Source organism: Camelus bactrianus, chromosome 2 (assembly GCF_048773025.1).
Source record: "Camelus bactrianus isolate YW-2024 breed Bactrian camel chromosome 2, ASM4877302v1, whole genome shotgun sequence".
Taxonomy (NCBI): domain Eukaryota; kingdom Metazoa; phylum Chordata; class Mammalia; order Artiodactyla; family Camelidae; genus Camelus; species Camelus bactrianus.
Genome location: NC_133540.1, coordinates 101,281,623 through 101,296,691, shown reverse-complemented (window position 1 = coordinate 101,296,691; position 15,069 = coordinate 101,281,623). Strand labels below are relative to the sequence as shown.

Below are 15,069 nucleotides of genomic sequence, written 5' to 3'. Positions count from 1 at the left end.
TAAAGTGCTTTAGTCAAAATTTTTAAACTTAGGCATTCTTCCATCTTCTTCCTAAAGGATTTTCTTTTCTTTTAACATTTGCTAGTTACTATATGCAAACCTAATTTTCCTCTGAACACATAATGAATATCACCTTTTCAAACTTTAAAAGACATTATATTCAACTTTGCAGGATTATATGAAATAAAGGTACTAGTACACAAAAATAATCATTACATTAAAAAAATGTGACTTTCTTATATTTCACCCCATATATCCACTATCTTTAGAAAAAAAGAATGGGACTTTTTTTTTTAGTTTAAGTGATTTCTATGGTGATAGATAAAACTCACTATCTTATTTTTCACTTACATACCCTATAGGTTGCAGCAGTAACATTTTTTCCAATAAATATAACCCTTCATCACAAAAATATTTTCACCAAGATCACCAAACTGTTAACTTTTATTAATGTCTTTATCTTGATTTATAGCAATCCATATTTCTGCATCCAAACTCAAAGCAAAAATTTTGATACTAAAACAATTTAGGCCAATTATATTTTTACTGTATTAAACATTTAAATATTTAAACTTGATTTTCAAAATAAAGATCTATGCTCACTAGAATTCATATTTGTAAAAATAATTTTACTTTCCTAAAATACTTTTTAAAGGATTGAAAATACATTTTACTTTACCTAGTTGTTGATGTTGGTGTTTGTCATAATGACTGTGATAGAAATTGATTCCGCCTTCCTGGTCTACAGTCTTCTCTGATGAGAGCAAACTAAGACGTTTCATCTTCAGTAATCTTGGAAACCTTTCCTGAAAGCTGTCTCCAGTGTCCAAGACCACATCCCCCGAAAGAACGGGAGGAACAACTCTCTTCAAAAAATCCATTTTAAGGTTCTTCTACATTATTAGACCCATGAGCGCACAGGAAGGTGCCTGTACCAACTTTTTTGGTGGGAAGGTAAGGTACAACTATTCGTGTCAAAGAGCAAAGAAACGTCATGTAGATTTAGGTGGTGCTAATCATGGGTTGACTGCCAGCTGTTTTGAAGCTGATTTTTAAGACATTTGCTGTTCATACTGATAACGAGCCAAACAGCTACAGACGGTGGAAGTGTACTTCACGTATTCATACACATGTACATGTACAGTGGGTGTTAACAGCAATATGGAGACTATAAAATGTATCCATCTAGTTTCACATTTAGACTTTGAAAACCTACACTGTGATAATGCTAAAACAAATTTACTTTGGTCGGAGGTGTGTCTTACTTTTAAATACACTTAACAGCTTAAGTATGAAATAGTAACTTGTATTCAAAAGATAATTCCTATCATCTGAAAACTCAGTAACAGACCTCAGAAAGATCAAGTTTTATAAGACATGAAATGGAATAATTTAAAATATTCTGTATTATGAACAGCTCAATGTACTTTTAGACACACACACACACAAAAACTCATTACAATCAATCGTAAGTATTAACAGTAGCAATAGAAACCTTGGCATGAATTACCCCCCTAAAACTGGTAATTTAAAATAAATTAATCTAAAAAAAAGTTGAAGAATTTAAAGTGTAAATATTTAATTCAGAAAACCCAGTAATTAGCCTTACATAGTTTATTTCCAAATAACTGAATATTCTATTAAATATTTTAAAGTAGCAAAAGTAGCTGATCCTACTGCCTTAATATAACCCAGAAGCATGACAAAATAGGCCAGTCAAAGATGCCCACATAACACTTTATGAGCTGAAATTAATATCTTCTCTCCTTTCCTTTGCCTGCCCTCTGGTGGGGGTACAAAGTGACCAAGACAGACATGGAAAAAACAAAATAAAGGAATGGATAAGGCATCAATTTTCCTAAGTAATCAAACTGTTAACTTTGACGGATATACATTTTAATGATTTAAAAAATCCGATTCACTTAGTGAAACACAAACATAATCTCATTCTTCCAATACTCAAAGAAAGTGATTTACATATTTTAAAAGATGACGCACCTAATTGTCTATACAGACATCAGGGGAAACTGTTGTAATGTAAAAACAAGTAAATTCTGGTCTGAACTGCTGAGTTTTTAATCCTTATTCTTCTGCCACATTAATAAAGAAGTCAATTATTCTTTATTTCACTCATTTAAAAGATGTTAACGTGATGGTCCTCTACATGGAAAGCATTAATATGGTATGAAGGTTCAGAGAAAATTTAGAGGATTTATTAATGCAAATTCTGTCTGAGGGAGTCCTACAGTAAAAAGGGGAAAAAACAAGGAAGTCAGGTAAAGGACTTACATTTTTTGCCCTAAAGCAAGTCTGTACCAATTAGGGAAAAAAAAAAAAATTGACTTTTAAAAAATCCTTCTCAGAAGCTAGATTCTCTCTTAACCCTGGAGCATAAAAGGATAAAAATTCATATCTGAACAACCTATTCTCTACACACAGAAAAAACAACAGGCTAGAACCATAATCTATATCCCTTAATAGCCTAGAAGTTATCACTGTGTCTTCCAGGGTTTTTGGTTTCTGTTTTTTCCATCTTAACTTCATTCATTCATTTTTTAAAAATTGAAGTATAACTGACTTACAACATTATATTAGTTTCAGGTGTACAACATAGTGAGTCAATGTTTTTATACATTATGAAAAGATCACCATGATGAGTCTAGTTACCATACAAAGTTGTTACGATATTATTGAGTATATTCTCTATGCTGTACATCACAACCTCATAACTTATTTATTTCATAACTGAAAGTCTGTACTTCTTAATCTCCCTCACCTATCTTACCCACACCCCCATTCCCCGCCCTCTGACAAGCACCCGTTTGTTCCCTGTATCTATGAGTCTGTTCCTGTATGTGTGTTTCTTTGTTTTGTTTTTTAAATTCCACATATAAGTGAAATCATACGGTATTTGTCTTTCTCTGACTTACTTCACTTAGTATACTACCCTCTAGGTCTATGTTGTTTTTTCCCTTTGTTTCCTCTTTATGGATAAGATCTCGTGTTCTTTAAAACGTGTGTGTGTGGCCTTCCTCAGGTCCCCCTGCAGGTCTTCCTTATCTGTGGAGCCCAGGAGCACAGTCCTACCACCTGTGTCACTGCTAACCTCACTGTTCTAAACTGCACTTTCAACTGGGGAAAGGAAGGGCGGGGATTAGATGCTGTGGGAGAGACCACAAGATTTTTCTCAGATTTCCTTCATTCAACAAATACTCACTGAGCAGCTTCTTTCATGGCCTGTGCACGATACAAAAGCAGTAAAGATATACGCCTACCCTCAAGAAACTTACTATTTATGAAGGGGAAAAAATCTCAACCACAAGACCCCCGTCTTGGTTGGCCAAGGCATTGCTGACCCTACATTACACTTCATTTCCTCTAATAACCCTCTTTATATGGGTGTTGATCTCTAATAAACATCCTGGAAGCCAAACTCCTTTACAGCATCTACTTGTGGAGGACTCACCCCGCGACATACAGCAAAGGGGAAAGCATGACATTCCAGTGACAAAGCTATCCATTACTAGCTGAATCGATGATGGGGAAATGCCATAAAGCCTTGTTTGCATGCTGATTCTAAGATCTTTGGTTGATTATTACAACCTTGAACTCCCGGTATAAATAGGATTAAGAAATTGTAACAGAGGCTGGTCACTCAAAGACAGAATTTAAAAATCTCTTTTAGTCCTCACAGTCACTATTTAGCCATTAGAATATTTATTTTAATCTTACCGTAGAATTTCAAGAGAATAATTTCTTGGTGGTAAGTTGTTTCATCTAATCCTGGCTATTGGGACTCTTGAGTAGTTTTGAGAATTAAGCATTTAGGTGTTAATCATCCGAGATTCAAATAAATGACTTCAGCTCTGAAGAAAAACAAAATATGAGATTGACACATTAGATATGTTTTTAATAAGCACATCTGTGTGTGACTCATATCCACCTTTACTTCTGAATATATTATATTGCAGTGTCACGTGGCGCTAGTTATCCTTTTTCAATTAATGTTGCATTACATTTTTCCTAAGTTTTTATTATGAACAATTTCAAACTAATGCAGAATTATTGAGACTAGTATAATGAATTCACCATTATTAACTCACAACAAATCATGTTGCATTCTTATCTCCACCCACCCCCAGCCCCTGTCCCACCAGTCTGGCTTATTCTGAGGCAAATTCCAGGCATTAAGTCACTTCACCTATAGATAATTCTGCATGTATCTAAGACAAAAATTTCTTTTTTAAACATAAGGCAATATAATTATAATATCTACAATAAATTCATAATAATTTCTTCATAACATCAACTACCAATCAGTGCTCCAATTTCCCCAACTGTTTCTTAAGTGTTTTTTTTAGATCAGTTTGTTCTAATCCAGATCTAAACAAAATCTATACAGGCAATTGTTGTTTGTCTCCTAAATCCCTTTTAATTGATAGCTTTTTCCCTTCCTCTCTTCTCTCTGCAGTGACAAGCAATGCTTTTACTAGCCAATGATTGAATGAATTCATCAATACCTTAACTGTTCAATAATATATTGAATCCATTTGTATTTTATTCACTAAAATAATCAGATTTGCAAAGCAGTTCATGTATCCACTAGGCCTAACATTTATCCCATCTACGGACAATGTTTAGGATGCATATTTTTCAAAAACCTATGATAACACCTTTGAGGGGGTCATGGACTGTGAAGTACTATACCTTATATGTAATAATTGGATGGCTACTAAGAATGAAACAAATGACCATAGGGTCATTATCCTTTCTTTTCCCATATATAAGGCCTCACATGTAATCAGGCACATTCGTGTTTTTATTACTACGAAAGGTCTGCACATTTTTCAACAGTTAAATAGTCACATTTTTAATTTGTAATTGAAATTCTAATCAACTACATTGTAAATTATAACTAGTTTCTTACTATTTTTTCTGTTTAATGAATTTAATCCCCAATCCAACAGAAAGAACTACTATCTGAAATATTAATTTTGTACTTAAACTTCTTAATTTGAAATTCCTTTAGCCAAGTTAGAAAAATACAATATTTCATTTATTCATAGGCATAATCAACAAAATCATGACTGAAATCAAATCTTAAAGCCCCAAAACTGGTAAATATGAACAAAATACGAATTCAGAAGCAACTGTTCGTAATCAATATCATTCAGACTTAACGGAATTTTTGACTGCCCCACTAAATATTTCTGAATCTATTAACAACATGATATCTACAATTCTGCCACAATTTTTGATACTTTATCTCAGGTTCGTGGAATCATTCCTCCCTCAATGAGTCTAAGGCTTATGTGACAAATGACCTACCATTTCTTGTAGATAGTGGGCAGGACACAGTCATTTACTGGTCTATATTTAATGAAACTTAAACTGTTTTTCACTTTGTCTTCTAGGACAGATCACAAACCAAGTACTCCTGGAGGACAAAGCAGTTTTAGAAATACTGCAAAAATTTCATCTAGGATTGATTTGTACCACCATGTCTAGGTCTTTTGTTTTGCTTCATTTTTAAATATTTTTTCTGTTCAGACACAGCAAGAGCCAATGCCATGCTTTTCATATGTGTTTTCTTTTCCTGTGACCATGCTGTCAGAGCACTGTGGCATTTTAAGACTTCCCAATGTTTGTCCAGAATTTTCAGTACCTCTCCAGTAGAGATACAACTTCTGTATTTTCCACTTTCTCTTTTGATAAAATAAACAAACATATGTCTTTAGTTACCCTGGAAAATATTTGGTATATACTTCTCTGGCTTTCTTTACAGGTTATAATCAGGGATGAGTTTTTTTGCTTTTTGTTTTGTTTCGTTTAGGTGTGGTTTGGGTTTTTTTCCCTGCACATCCACTACATTTTCGTCTTGTCTCCGTACATATTATCTAACGTGGAACTCATTTTTATTTTCATTTCATTTGATTAACTTGAGAATATTTTCTCTCCAAGAAGAGTAATCTTTATTACTACTTTTATACTACTGCTTTTGAGATGGCCATGGTATACAGATGACCATGGCTGTTGTTTCTTACTTTAAAAGAAAAAGGTCATAAAAACCAGTGACTTGAGGAGGTCAGTTGGCATTTGACAACACTGAAGAGAAGACTGTAAGTAGTAAAATAGCACAAGCTGTAAAGGGCCGAGGCTTTAAACCTGCAGCAAGACTAATGATGTGGAAGCTTCTATGTGTAATAAACAAAGAGAACAGTGGCCCTGCTATGGTACTTGAGAGGATTCTCAGATCAAATGAGGTCCTTCAGGGACAACCTTGCTTCATTTCAGTTTAGAAAGTAAAAGAGAAAGTTGAATGGTTGCTCAGATAACATATTAACCTCATTTCCTTTCTGAATAGAATTACTCGAATAATAAAGAACAGAAATGCCACAAATTTAATGTATCTTAATTATAGTAAGATACCTGACATATAAGTGTCTGATATACACTGATTCAGAAAACAATAATCTTGAGCAAATAGGGCAAACATTAAGAATAAATGAATCTCAGTGATGATCACTGTAAGTATTCTCAATACCTCTAGACTTGGAATACTTCATAATTCGAAAAAGAGGACAAGGAAGTTAGGGTGCCTAGCACAAGGTAGATTTGAATTCAACATAATTAAAAAAAGAATAACTTACTCATTATGTAATTAATTTAAAAGGTGCTTCATAAAGAAATGGAGTTCCTGCTCACTGAGTTTATAGGCAAAGATTGTTAGAAATGCTATAGGAAGGGTTACCCCACTGGGTAAAGGATTAGGCTGAATTACTTCAAAGATTCCAACTTGCAACTCTGAATTTCACTTCAAAATGTATTTTGTACTTATACTGGAATGTGCTGTGACCTAAAGATTCAATCATACTTTAAAGAAACCACACTGTAAGATATGAAATCTGTAAGGGAAAATTTCTGCCCTTATATTACAATCATTCTGGGAATATTGCAAGGCCTCTTAAAATGATTCAAAAGACAAAAATGATGCAAATGTTCTGACAGCCTTTTAGAGTAAGGATGCAATGGCTTTCAAATAAATTAGAATAACCATAGCTCCTATCTGTAGTGGCAAAATAAGTATGGAAAATACACAATGCAGTAACTTGTTAATCTACCAAAGATTATGTAAAATGAGAAAAATCTACTTGGCAGCAAATAATTATTCAAATATCTTTTCTGTCTGGCTGGCAAAAAACATTAAAATGAAGAATTTACAGTCATCCCTTTAAGAAAGAAAAAATATATAAAATAAACACTGGTTCTATCACAGTTCAATTTTTAGAAATTCACTTTTTCTCTTATTTTAGAAATGAAATTTTTACAATTTTTAAAACAGACCTGCATTTTAATTTTCTGTCATTCTTTTTAACCTTCTACCAAATTTTAACTTTAAGGAGTATGGAAACTTATGCTGACTAACGTAATCACAGATTACACTATATCACCTGCTAAAAATGCTGTGTAATGGTACTGAGCTAGAATAACTGGACTTCATTGCAAAAACCTAAACCTCCTGCTGATAATGCAATGTTCTCTGCAGGTAAATTTATGAACATTTTGTTGATTTTACATTTTTAGCCACAATAGCAGTTGCTGCCATACTACTATTTGGTCTAATGAAAACAATTAGCAAAATTTTCCATTCACAAATTTCAGGAAAGTTTTCTATAACACTTTCATTCATTGAATCAAATGAAAATAGCACCAAAGCACATTTTCTAATAGACTGATGAATGAATATGCATTGTTTAGAATCATTTTCCTATTACATTTCTACAGCATTTCTAACCCATTCTACAGCATTTCTACTGGCACAGAAGAAAAAAAAAAGGAATTCAACCCCAAAATTATCATAGAAATGCTCTATGTATTCATCTAGACTTAACAAGAGAAACATTTTGGTCAAATGTAGAAACAGCTCAGTAAGACAACAATCTCACGAAATCTGGAATGTACTCCCATCCCTAACTTCTAAAAATCCAGTACTGTTAACCCTGCCATACATAAATTTACAAAAACCATACTTTCAACAAATATTTACTGAGCAGAACTATGTACCAAGAGCCAGGGACAGAGGAGTGACGAGAAAAGACAAAAAAATCCCTAGCCTCGTGGAGCTTACATTCTAGTAGGAGCTGGAGTTTTTTGGAGCCATTCCTTCGAGAATCTAAAAAAAGTGTTGGAAGGCTCTCCTTCCAACATGCACATATACCTAATTTTACAGGGTTATGAACCTTCACAACCCAATCATTAACTACAGATTAAGAACCCCTGATAAAAATCCTCCTTGTGCTTATTTTCTATTACTACCGTTGATAGTTGACAGTTTCATAATCTTACTATTCATGGTATAAGGATGCAGTACAGTCATCTCTCAGTAACTAGGGGGTCTTGGTTCTAGGACCCCTTGTGGAAACCAAAATCATCTGGTGCTCAAGTCCCTCATACAAAATTGCACAGGATTCACAAATTTTCCCACACACTTTAAATCCTCTCTAGATTACTTATAATACCTAATACAATGCAAATGTTACATAATAGTTGTAAATACAATGTTAATGCTATGGTGAGCAGCAAATTCAAGTTTTGCTTTTGGAACTTTCTGGAATTTTTTTCATTAATATTTTCGAGCCGAGGTTGGTTGACTCTATGGATGAAGAAGCCTCAGATACAAAGGGCTGACTGTAATTTTTTTTTTCATTAAAATACTTAAAGCCTTCAAATTTCAACGGAATGTTTTCTATTTATTCTATCTGTACCTCTCACAAATTTCTAGACTATCAGATTACCCTTTATTAATCTTGGTCTTTCCAGAAAAATATTGATCCTAACCTCTTCGGTAGCTTCCTAGGGAAACTCCCTAACCTTAACAGAAGTATCAATTGTCCCCAAATTTTTGTTCTTGCTTTTCACAAAACAAGTGTAAGTGACCCCTTATTAAAAGCTTTTTTATTTAAAAATACAACTTCTAAAATACTTTTAGGGTTATTACTGTCTCTAATTAATGTCTTAAGTCTTTTATACCTATAATTTAAAAAAATTATACATTGGAAATTGCTCTACCTAATTATGATCCTAAGGTCTTATATGATCAAACATCAAAGAAAAGTCATGAAAATTTGATATGCATATTTTATATGTTTCTATAAAACAGTTTGTGATAAAAAGGTTTTGGGGTTAATCCAAATTTTAAGTTAATCAGAAAAATGAAGAAGTAGCTGTGCAAGGTCACAAAGCAAGTAAATGGCCACAATTTAACCTCCAAAGTTTCTCTTTTCTCTTTTCCTTTGAGTTTATCGTCTCCAGCAAGTTTAGAGAAGCCTCACTTTTCTAAGAGCAACTATGAAAGCACAAATTCCCACTGATGTTTAGATGACCTATTTCTCTCAAATTTATAGCACCAAAACAATTTCTCTAAGTTTAAGGAAGAATGATCATTTGTTACCTGCAGTCTCATAAGCTGAATCAAAAGCCTTTCAAATGTTTACACTCTGAACCAGTAATTCCCCTTCTAAGAGCTTTTTCTAAGAAAATCATCAGAAACACACATACAGATTTATTTATAAAAATATCATTGTACCATTATTCCTATGAGCAGAATACTGCAGGGAGGCACAGAACAAAAACAAAGGACCAGTTGAAAAATAATCATGGTATATTCATTAGATGAAATGTTACCCTTCAATTAAAAAATCATATTTTTTGTTAATATGCCATAATATTCACCATATTTTTAAGTAAAAGTAGAAAAACAAAGCAATATTTATAGTATCTTCCCAATTATTGAGATAAAACTACATTTCGAAGCAAAGAATAAACTTAGAAGGATAGACTCAAATTGTTAAGGTATTCAATCTCTCTATGCCCATTTCCTCGTCTGTAAAATAAGGATAATAGAACCTCTCAGGGCTACTATGAGAATTAAGTGTAAAAGATGAAAAGTGCTTGAACAGTGCTTGACACATAGTACGTACTCAAATGTTTATTATTATTTATTAACTCATATCATATATGCTGATAGACAAAATTTGCAACACTTTCAAAAAATAAGAAATGAAGAAATAAAAATCACTCATGATTCTAATAACTAAAGATAACCATTATTAATTAATGTTGTTTTCTTTCAGGTCTTTTAATATGCATTCAACATTTTATACAATTGGTATCATGTTTTACCATTTCTACCAGTTACAAAACATTGCAGTATTTTAGAAATATATCGTGCAGATTTCATCATCACTATTATTGAACATTAGACTCAGTTCTTCACTCTAAATAATATTGCAGTGAATATGTTGATTGGAGGTCTCTGTACACATCTTTGATTTTTCCCTCGAGAAAACGTCTAGAAACAGAATTTCTATCTCAAATGGTATGAAATGCACTTGGCCTGACTCCCCTACTGACCTGTATAGACTGTAGACACATACTCAGTTGTCCATAATGCCAGTTCCTCCCCTTTCTCCATGGGTACTTATAAGCTATTAAATGGCTTTTTCATTGGAACTTTTCTATTGTTTTTTGGTGCAACTGCTTATCAGGTATTTCTCTTTTTCCATTTATTCTATTTAAAGGAGCTCACTTTCCCCTTATACCATTCTAACATCCCAAACACAATCTGACCATTCATAACTTCGCTATATCCCTCAAAAAGATTCTTAAGATTCTATTTTGTATATCTAAAAATAGAAGTCCTTCTCTTTCAGAAATACATCCTGAAATATTTATAGATGATGTGTTATGACAGAGGAACTGCATCAAAATAAGTGGGAACTGGCGAACGGAATGGGCAGAGATAACAAAGAGTTGATCAATGTTGAAGCTGAGGAATGAGTACATGAACATTCATTCTACTATTCTGTTTAAATATTTATTGTCAAATATTTAAGTACTGAATTTAAATACTTAATATTTATATAAATGTATAATATAAATGTAATCTATAAGTATGTTCATATGAATGTATTTCTCTATAAATATTTAAATATTAAATATAAATGTTAAATTCTTTAGTGGGGGGAAAATTCTTAAAATAAATCTTTAAAAGATACAATTATTAAAATCCACAAAATAATTATTAAACTTCTACCATAATAATTCAATGGTTATAAAAAAAAAAGACCAAAACTATTTAAGCCAAATTCAAAACAACTACAGTATTTATAATCTCTCAGTTACACTTGCCAGTAATTCCCACAGATAAAAACATACTACAATGCCTTTCTCCAAACCATGGCTTCAGCATACCATGCTGATTCTCCAAAACAATATTAGTATTTATATTGTGCATTACAAGAAGACAATTATGCCTCTGTATGTGCCCACATGAATATTTGATAAGTAGTTTTATTATGCACTAGTATTAAATAATCCAAATTTTCTTGGTGCTTAAATCACATCTTGGTACCAAGTTAGGCACATCATAAACAATACTTACAGATTAACAGTTAGCTCCACCAAAGTGTTTATTTGTACCCAGAGGCATGCAAGCAAGAACAGTGTAACGGAAATTCTACCTCGCTGCACATCTTTATGTACTGTGAGAAAATATCACCCATGTATATTTCTAACTGTAGAAAACACTTTACCTTGGAGTCAGGTCATGATGACAAGAGAGCATAACAAAAAGAATAAGTAATATATCTAGAGATAAAGGGATTAATGGCTGTTCCCCAGGTTTAAAGCAAGGAGGAAATGGAAAGATTGGAGACATGTTTTCTAAACTCTGGTCACTGCACTAAAAAAAATGCATTTTATAGAAATGAACTTATAATACAACTTATGTAACAACCTGGTATATCTACACCCACATGATACATTTGAAATAATCTTCAGTACACTTTGATAGTTTCCAACCTATTTTTAAAAAGTGTTATATTCTAGTCACTATCCACTAACATGATTTCTTGACTTCATAAGTTTTAAATACCTGAACTAAGAAATTGGCCTGGGGGAAAAAATGGCCTCGATTTCCTCCTGCTTACCAAACAAATGAGATGAATTCCTCTCTCCCCTGCATAGAAAATGACATTATAACATGTCTGGGAGGATGGGGAGCAGGGGACAGGAGACACTGAAGTGGGTAGGAATCAAAGCACTGCTGCTTAAACACACACGCATACCCCCTAACAGAGGAGGACCTCTTCAGTCTCCTCCTGTTCTAAAATTCTGTGGATCCAAGAGTTAGTTCTAAGATTATGAGTCCCTAGGAAGCAAGAAATTCATTGTTACATCTCTTACAGTGTCTAGCAAGCTGGCTTTCACAAAAATAATAAGACACTAAATAAAGATTAAATTCAACTAATAATATGCAAAATAAGCACAAGTGTAAAGGTTTCTGTCCTTTAAATGTATGTTTTTCACACTCTATTAAATGTAAAATCAATGCTATTGTATATTATTTGAAAATTCATATACATAAAAATGTTAAAATATATATGTATCTTATATGTATATACCTGTATATATATTAATATGTGTCACAAAACAAGTACTTTTCATGTTAGTTTTGTGCACAAAAAGCATAAAAACAATTCACTTAAAATTAAAGCTCATAAATTAAATTACTTTGTCTCAATAATACCTTTTTTTCCTATCTGCTTAATGACAGTATTACTGAGCAAAGAAATGAGCAAAATATGGGCCCAGTATAAAAGAAAAATAACAATAACAATGTAAAACTTCCATAACTCAACCATGATTTTTAGTACTCTAAAGTCTATTAGTTCTTGGCTCAGTCTTCTTTGCTTTTGCCTTGAAGGAATAGTTTTCTCCAAAAAAAAAAAAAAATTCAATTATATTGAAGATTTTTCCTATATACATTAGTTTTCAATAAACGATTACAGTTTAACTGAAGTGGGAAGAAGATGAAAAAAGAGTCTATGTAAAAGACTCCCAATTTTCAACCACAATAAAACCTTTTATAAACAAGAACAGTAAGGTCAATCCTACCGTTTATGTAATGTTATACGATGCCATATGATGCAATAAAATACATCATTCTCACGACACCCTGAAAATTATAACACAACTCTCTTTCCATAAGCTTTACCCAAAATTCCTATTTCTCTGAGGTTTTTAATTAAATCTGGAAAAAAATCTAAAATTTTACCCAAATTAACATAACTTCTGATTTTCAAGAGAAAAATGTTTACAAATAAGTTTTTGTTAAAGAATAATGTATTTTAACAAGCAAATTCCAAATTTCCAGTTTTAGTTGACATTTCTCACTTTTTCTTGGATTTCTGAATTTTAACTACTAACTAAAATTAAACATGACTTTAAAAAGCTTCATGGAAAAGGACTTGAATTGTTCCTTGAAAGAAATAAAGGAAATTGAGAATTTGCATTGGCAGAGGAGAAAGAAATAAGACTAGGAATACAGAATTCAGGGTAGAATTAGCCTCCCTACAGGTTTTCCAGGAAAAGAATTAGCGATGACGTCGGAACAATACAACTGGGCCAGCTAATGTTGAGGAGCCTTCACAAGCCACAGGGAGACACACACTTAACACGGACTGAGAATCAACCCTGAACTCCCGGAATCCGTACAAAGTGGCATTAACACCACCAACCAGGAGCTTATAGACCAGCTGCAAGAAAGACACATGGGACAACCCTTTTTTAGATACTTTGAGGGAAGTTACCTTAATACGTTCAAGCTACAACTGAGTGAGTACAAGGGAGGAAGGGATAGGAAAGACCTCTCCAAAGAAGCTGTGCTCTTAGCCTCCATTGCCAGGGACTAACTGGCTCTATAACCCACAACTACATGAATGGCTTTTGCCTTTCTTTGAGGAGCTGGCTCGCTGTTGATAAAAGACCCATTTAAGTAACATATTAAGGCTCAGAAAATATGATGGTTTCACTGCAGACCTCTGGGCCATGACTCCTCATTGTGACAGGCTCCAAAGTTGGGTGCTATCACAGACCCTCTTAATTGCACAGCAGCGCCTGGCTTTAGCCCGCAAGTGGTTATCCTGTGATCGCCTCCTCCCCATGTTTATGAAAGAACGTATTGTGTGGGATAAGGTTTACACTGATTGACAGTTCCTCTCACTCTAGATATTTATCAAGAATCAGCAATTTATTCAGATCAACATTCTCTGTAAAGAAAATAACACATTTCAAAGTTAGTAACAAAACAACATTCCAAATCAGTTTGGTCACAATGGATGACCATATAGAACATGCCACAAAGCTTAATCCTTCACATTCCAGTACATCCAGTAATTCTAAAAGGACTCGCACACAAAAGTCAAAAAGCCCCACCCCACCAACAGGCTTTATTCTTCACAATGGCTAAGTCAGTCTAAACAAAGTACAAATATGGGAGGGTAGAATTCAGAACTGATTCATTGCACCCTACGAAATGGGGCCCTAGAAATCCAAATTAAGTGCCCAATAAGAATAAAAACAACCACTACTAAGTACTGAGGGCCTACTATGTGTGAAAAACTAGGTTAGGTGCTTTACACACGTGACTTCATTTTAACCCAAACCAACCATAATTTCTGTAAGTGTTCAACTTTGCAGCTGTGGAAACTGACAAGGCTAGTAAATAAACTGAGAAATACTACACATCTGGATTTTTATATTTTAAAAGAGTAAGCTGTTATACAGAGTTACAAGATAAAGTTCTCAAATTAAAATGCAATTATGATTTTAATGTTTTTATATTGATTTTGAACCTCAGAACAAAAGCAAGAGACCTCTCAAAAAAGGGTAACTAAGCATAATTAACGCACAACTTAAGTATTTCGTGAAGAAAGGATAAATTTGCCTTATCAAAAGTAAAAAAATAGGAGGGAAAAAAGAAAAATCATATTATGGCTAACAAATCATAAAGATGCTTATTTTAGACTAATTCAATCCTCTTCTGTTCTCACTGTTAAAAGTCCAAGAACAATTTTATAAAGTGATATTCCCCCATTTCAGCTAGAATTCTTAATCTTTCATCTAAAATATGTTTCCCAAAGATGCATGCTCTCAGTTTAAACAGTGATAATTCAATCAGCTGCAAAATTCTGTGTCTGCAGTTTTTACAATATGGGGAAAAATCTG

The 15,069-nt window shown here is 33.2% G+C and overlaps 1 protein-coding gene across 2 annotated transcripts in view; it reads right to left on the bottom strand.

Moving 5' to 3' along the window:
* FRYL (FRY like transcription coactivator) overlaps positions 1 to 15,069 on the bottom strand; it is a 226,669-nt gene that overhangs the window by 166,331 nt on the left and 45,269 nt on the right. The window contains exon 3 of one of the 2 annotated variants that reach the window (XM_074348242.1): positions 3,733 to 3,866. The exons of the other annotated variant lie outside the window; for it this stretch is intronic. The gene's annotated coding sequence lies outside the window, so the exon portion shown is untranslated. The remainder of the gene's footprint in view (positions 1 to 3,732; positions 3,867 to 15,069) is intronic. 2 annotated transcript variants of the gene reach the window in all.